Source organism: Vulpes vulpes, chromosome 13 (genome assembly GCF_048418805.1).
Source record: "Vulpes vulpes isolate BD-2025 chromosome 13, VulVul3, whole genome shotgun sequence".
In the NCBI taxonomy this organism is placed as follows: Eukaryota; Metazoa; Chordata; class Mammalia; order Carnivora; family Canidae; genus Vulpes; species Vulpes vulpes.
The window spans coordinates 149876071-149882070 of record NC_132792.1 but is presented as its reverse complement, the minus strand read 5'-3'; the positions used below and the strand labels follow the sequence as shown (position 1 = coordinate 149882070).

Below are 6000 nucleotides of genomic sequence, written 5' to 3'. Positions count from 1 at the left end.
GGAAGCAAGGATTCAGTCATCTACCCCAGCCACACAAAGGAGCCCGAATAATCCACAACGTGAATGAGAGTCAGTAGGTTGTATTTTAAGTACCCAACAATCTGCGGTAGATGCCAAACCTCTTCTGCCCCTGTTTTGATTTCCCTGATTTCTGTCCTGTTTCTGTCCCAGGAAGGTCTGCCAACAGCTTTTTGCAACTTTGTGTGACTTTAAATCAACGTATTTCCTCTCTTGGGGGCACCTGTATTTTTAGACTCTTCTCTCTGAGTAAGGGATGAGAAAAATCCTTTGTTACAGAGGCTAACAGTCTCCTAGTGACAGGTTATGCTGTGCACCTGCCTGGATGGCATAGTGGGGCTCCTGCACACATTGCCTACGGTAAAGACACCTTGGCCACTTCAGGTTCACACTGATCTCCTGGGTGGGGCGGCGGGGGGACACAGACTCTTCCAGTAGAATGTGAGGCTTCCAGCAGAGCCTGCACAATTTCAGGTTTCCAGAGAGCAAGAGTATCCAGAAGTCTACTGTTACCCTGGCTCCACCCTCTGCAGAACATCCTTCGTCATTTCAAGAAGGTAAAATGAGACAGGCAGAGCGGGGGACGAGATGGCAACTTCTGGTTTATTCTGACAGCCAGTGTGTAGGGTGCTCTGTGTGGGAAATATGACTCACCAGCCTTGGTCATGACTCCAGGCCCAGGATTCACAAGTGTTCCAAAATTAGCCACCAACCTTGTACACCCACAGAGTAGTAAGACACTTCCCATTGAAAACAATCAATGGGTAAATACATGGAGAAAGAGAAGCTTAAAAGAGCTGTGGATTATTGTAGTTCTTTTGGTTAGTCTAAAGCATTTTCCTAGAGAGTATGGTCTTCTCTGCTTCACCATTTGTTACCTATTCATTCACCCATTCAAAAACTTTTTACTGAACACCTCCCCTAATGCCTAGCACTGTTGCGGGGCCGAGGGAGGCAGCAATAATAAGGCAATCCTTTCTCTCGTGGAGATCACAGTACAAAGGGGAAACCTTGGGAGAATGACCTAATCTCTTATAGTTTCTTCACCTGCAAAATGGGAATAATAATGTACTGATTCATTGGAGAAGGTGTGTAAACAAATCATCAGAGTGACACTTAGCAGACATTTATCTAATGCTGGCTGTTAGCTTCCGTTGAGAAACAACTGACATGTGATTAAGATCATCCGTGTCCTGGGGCACCTGGGTGGTTCAGTGGTTGAGCGTCTGCCTTTGGCTCCGGTCGTGATCTCTGGGTCCTGGGATCAAGTCCCGCATCAGGGACTCACCACAGGGAGCCTGCTTCTCCCTCTGCCTATGTCTCTGCTTCTCTCTGTGTCTCTCATGAATGAATAAATAAAATCCTAAAAAAAAAAAAAAAAAAAAGATCGTCCGTGTTCTGACGTGCCATAGTTCAATCTCCCCGCTGGGAGCCCAGGGCCTCACAATGCCATAGCTGTGGCCCCACTGTGGATGGGACTCAGCTTTGCTGAGCTCAACATAAGCCTCCAGTCCACTGAACCAACCTTCTCCTCGCTCTCTCTGAAAAGTGCTGGGTAATCAATTAGTGCTTGCTGCTGGTAATAGCAACAGTGATGATAAGAATCTGTGAAGTATAACTCCATTTTATAGTCACCACTCATTTCCTCTTCAGTGGGGGAACCTCCCAATCAGATGACTGCACGTGAGAATAAAGTCTTACAATGCCAAGGTGTGTCACTGGTTATGTTCCCCCAGCCAGAAAGGGGAAAGTGGGATTGCAAAACCAGTGTCACCTGCCCTCAGCTGATAAGCCCTACTGCCTTCCAGGCCTGCAGTTTCTCTAGGTCTCACTTCTTTTCCCCGGGGGGTCAGGTGTCTGGGAGCCTGCAGGCACTGATAGTTTCTGGTTTGAGTGTTCCCATAAAACCGTGCACAGGTATCTGTTAATACAATTTCATGGTATTACCATGATGTATTTGTGAATTTTGTAATAGAGTCTATCATTTCTGTGTTCCTGGTGACCTTCCCAGACCTCCCTCTGATTTGGAAAACGTGGGTTAGACCCTTTGGCCTTCCCCAGTGAGGACCTGGCCGCCGCTGGTGGCGGTGGTAGGAATTGACAGGCAAAGCCAAGTCTCCAGAGGCATCTGTCCCTTCAGCCTCCTTTATCCAATTCCAGGCAAGCGCCTGAAATAGCTCTGCCATTAGCCAGTTCCTCAGTCCCTTTAACAAGGGGGCAAGTCTTCTTCCTCAGGGAGAAATGGTTTCGACATACAATGAGAAGCAACCGTTGCTTTAAATAGCCTTAACAAGGGGCATCAGATCACCACTAAGGTTCCCTCCAGTTCTGTGGTTCTAGAATCTTAATGATCATGAGCCAGACACAGTTTGAAGGGAGACTGAAAAAACTCAGTGGGGAGAGAAAAAAAAGTTAGATGGCTTAGAACATGAGCGTGGAGAGTGAGAGCAGCTTTGAAATTTTTCCACTTGGAGTTGTGGCTGCGTTTCGAGCCAGTTTTCGGCTCTGCTGGGTTCTCCTTCCTAAAAGGCACGTCACTGTGGGACTTCAATCAGCCCACCCAGCTAGCTCGCTGGTATGCCCTGAAACCAGCAAAGAACCAGGCAGTCAGAGGTGTGGCTCCTTTGCCGTGCCTGATGCTACTCCCAGCAGACCCGACCTGCAGTCGGTGGTGCTCTGGGGTCTCCAGGGGCTTCCTTCCCAAGCCCACTGAGCGGTCTCCAGTCCTTTTACCTGGTCTTGTCTGTGTTGAGGTGCCACACAGCCAGACAGGCCTGGTGGCAAAAATCCAGCCCCTGTGACTTATGTGACCTGAACATGTTTCACCTCTCTGGCCTTCAATTTTCTCCTCCATAAAATGGGCCCACGCTAACCTACGAGCTATTACGAGTTCCTGTGAGAACTAGACGTGCACATGCATACATGGCCATACTTCACTGTCAGTCAAAAAGCTTTAGGAGTAGCGATGAAGTACGTGCCCAGGTGGGCCCCTGGGTGGCTATGGGAACTTAGGGAAGTTACTTGACTTCTCTGTGCCTCAGTTTCCTTGCCTGTGAAATGGAGATAATAGTACTATCTACTCCAATGACTTGGGGTTAATGGTTATTAAATGAGAAAACACATGTAAGATGCTTAGGATAGTAATTGGCAGATGGTATGAGTGTGTGTTAGCTATTACTATTATTGTTATTAGTACTACACAGCACACCCAGCCTAATGCTGGCACAGGGAAGTGCTCAATAATCCCTGACACCTTTATACTAAACTTGCTGCCTGTCCTCTGGAATTCCTGACTTTCTAGTCACCCGGCTCAGTTGAGCCTCTCTCCAGCTAATATCAATCCAGGGCTTCAGGGGCTGCTCAGCAATCGGACATTAAAGGCCCACATTTGGTGGCCTCCATGGGTGAGCAGGTGGGGCTGGAGACCAAAGAGGTGAGAAGGACCAGCAGTACTCCAAGAATAAACTAATAATAGCAGGATATTTGAAGTCCCCAGTGTGTCCTTGCTGATATCGGTGACCTGGAAGCCTCCTGAGATTCCTGAGACTGTAGGTAGGGCAAACCGTACTGGCAGAGCCATAATCATAATGGCATCTGCTGTGTACCAGGCACGCTTCTAAAGGCTCTGACATCTATTACCTCATGTAGTTTTCACAGGAACCTTTAGTAGTAGGCCTTGTCGTCCTTATTGTCACATGAGGAAATCCAGGAACAAGAAGACTAAGTAGCCTAAGATCGCACAGGTAAGAAGTACAGAGCCAGGATCCGAACCCAGGCTCCAGAGACCACAGCTTTATCCTCCTTGCTACACTACCTGGAGTCAGGGAGGGGGAACCCTGGGAATCATGCAGGAAGAGATTTCTTCTTCCCCCAGGTGGTAGGAAACCCACTGGTTACTTCAGTGCATGGGGTTTTACCCCACAGATCCATCCCCGTGCCTGCCCCTCCTACGGAGGTCACCTGCCTGTCATGCATTCAACACCCGGAGGGAGAGTCTGCTCAGTTAGCTCAGCACCACCCAGGAAAGGAATCCCTCTCCAGGGCGCAGGACTCCTGCCAGGCCCCTCATAGGCTTTTGGCTAGCCTCCAGATGGCTGCCTTTGCAGAGGAGAGGATGCCAGTCCAATCAGTTGTGACCAGGGTGGTGGGAGGTCATGTGGTACAGAGGAATTAAATGCTTCCCTGCGACCCGAAAGAGCTTGACTAAGACGGGAACCCACAAGGAAGAGTGTGGCTGCTTTGCATCCCTAATCATATTGAATTGTACTGTCTGTTCACTTAGGAGTCTTAAAATAAAAAAAAAGTAAAAAAATTATACACACATACAAAGTGTATATATACATACATATATATGATTGCTTAATAATAATGAAAAATAAAACTATCCAGTCGTAGAAGATTGATTGAATAAATTAAGATCCACCCAAACAGCAGATTGCTATACAGCTATTAAAATCAATAGCTGTATAGCTATTGAATAGCCTGGGTGGCTCAGCGGTTGAGGGTCTGCCTTTGGCTCAGGGTGTGATCCTGGGGTCCTGGGATTGAGTCCCACGTTGGGCTCCCTGCATGGAGCCTGCTTCTCCCTCTGCCTGTGTCTCTGCCTCTCTCTCTCTCTCTTTCTCACATGAATAAATAAAACCTTTAAAAAGAAAAAGAAAATCAATGCTATGTAAGTGTATTTATTAGCACAGAAGGATGTTTTCAATATGTCAAGACCAGCTTGAAAAACAAAATGGATATTCTGATCCTGTTTTCATAAAAAGTGTATATATGTGTACAGAAAAATTTCTCATTTACACACACAAAATGTTGAGGCTATCTTTGATAGGAAGTATGATAACCTGAGTTGCTTCCTTTTTACTTACTTATATCTACATTTTCTATAGTGAACATGTGTTTCTTGCGTAATAAACTCGGTATTTTAAAAATCTAATAGTATGTTGAAATAGCCTTAATTTTGTCAAAAGATCCATCTCTCCTTAAACGTGAGAAAACAAAATTTTCTGAATTTCTTGTTCTTTTTCATTTGTCACTCCTGCTTTTGGTGGAAAGCAAACAGTATTCACTGTGGAGAATGACTCGAGGCCAGGAACTTGCCTTGAAGTAATGGCTTATGAGAGAGAGGGGACAGTTTAGAGATTTATCTAACCCAATTCCTTATTTAACAGATAAGGAAACTGGACCCACGGACTTAGCTAGTCTTCCAAGTGCCTAGTAGCAAAAGCTCAGCTGCAATGCAGGTCCTCAGATGCCTAGCCCAGGGCATACTCTGCACCACCATGACAGGCCATGACATCGGCCCTCTTGATGCTGAGAGGAGACCAAAGTCACTTATCATGGAGATGATGACTCTCAGTATAGGAAGAACTATTATGCTGACCACGATCAGTCACAGTTCTTCGGCTCTACAAAGAGGCAGACGTGGAAGTTGGGTTTAACTTACTATAGATACCATGGTGAGAGTTAAGACATTGTGGTGGGTGATAGGAAGATAATTCTGGTACTTCCTTCTGGAAATCTCCTATCTGGAAAGGTTTTGTGTGATTGCACACGAAGGCAGAGGCCCGGACACAAGTCTGGTCCCCAGATTCCTTCCTCTTCTTCAGTAGCTAGGTCATAAATGCTGCTTGGGATATTTTCATTCCCCTTCCCAATGCTCATCTTTCTGGAAAGTAGAAGAGTGACAGTAAGTCCAGATCAGCATGGTATAAACATTGTTCTTAGCCCTTTGTGGAACCAGTTTTGAGAAGCCGCACTGATAATATTGGTTTGTCAACTTCCCTAGAGAATTCTTGGCATTAGCACTACCACATTCATCAAGATTTTTGGTTGCACACATCAAAAACCCCACTTGACCCAGTTGAGGCAAAAGAGGGACTGTATTAACTCATGGAATTCAAGGAAAGGTTGAGTATCTAAACTATGCAAAGATCAGGGATACATGGAGCTAGGCCTCAGGAATCATGAGAACCGAGGACG

General features: G+C 46.2%; 1 long non-coding RNA gene across 1 annotated transcript in view; it reads right to left on the bottom strand.

Moving 5' to 3' along the window:
- Nucleotides 1–600: 600 nt before the first annotated feature.
- Nucleotides 601–6000, bottom strand: part of LOC112907157 (uncharacterized) — a 39776-nt gene continuing 34376 nt past the window's right edge. The window contains exons 3-4 of the long non-coding RNA XR_011996386.1: nucleotides 5465–5686; nucleotides 601–4660 (exon numbers count right to left, since the gene is read on the bottom strand). This is a non-coding gene — a long non-coding RNA (uncharacterized lncRNA). The remainder of the gene's footprint in view (nucleotides 4661–5464; nucleotides 5687–6000) is intronic.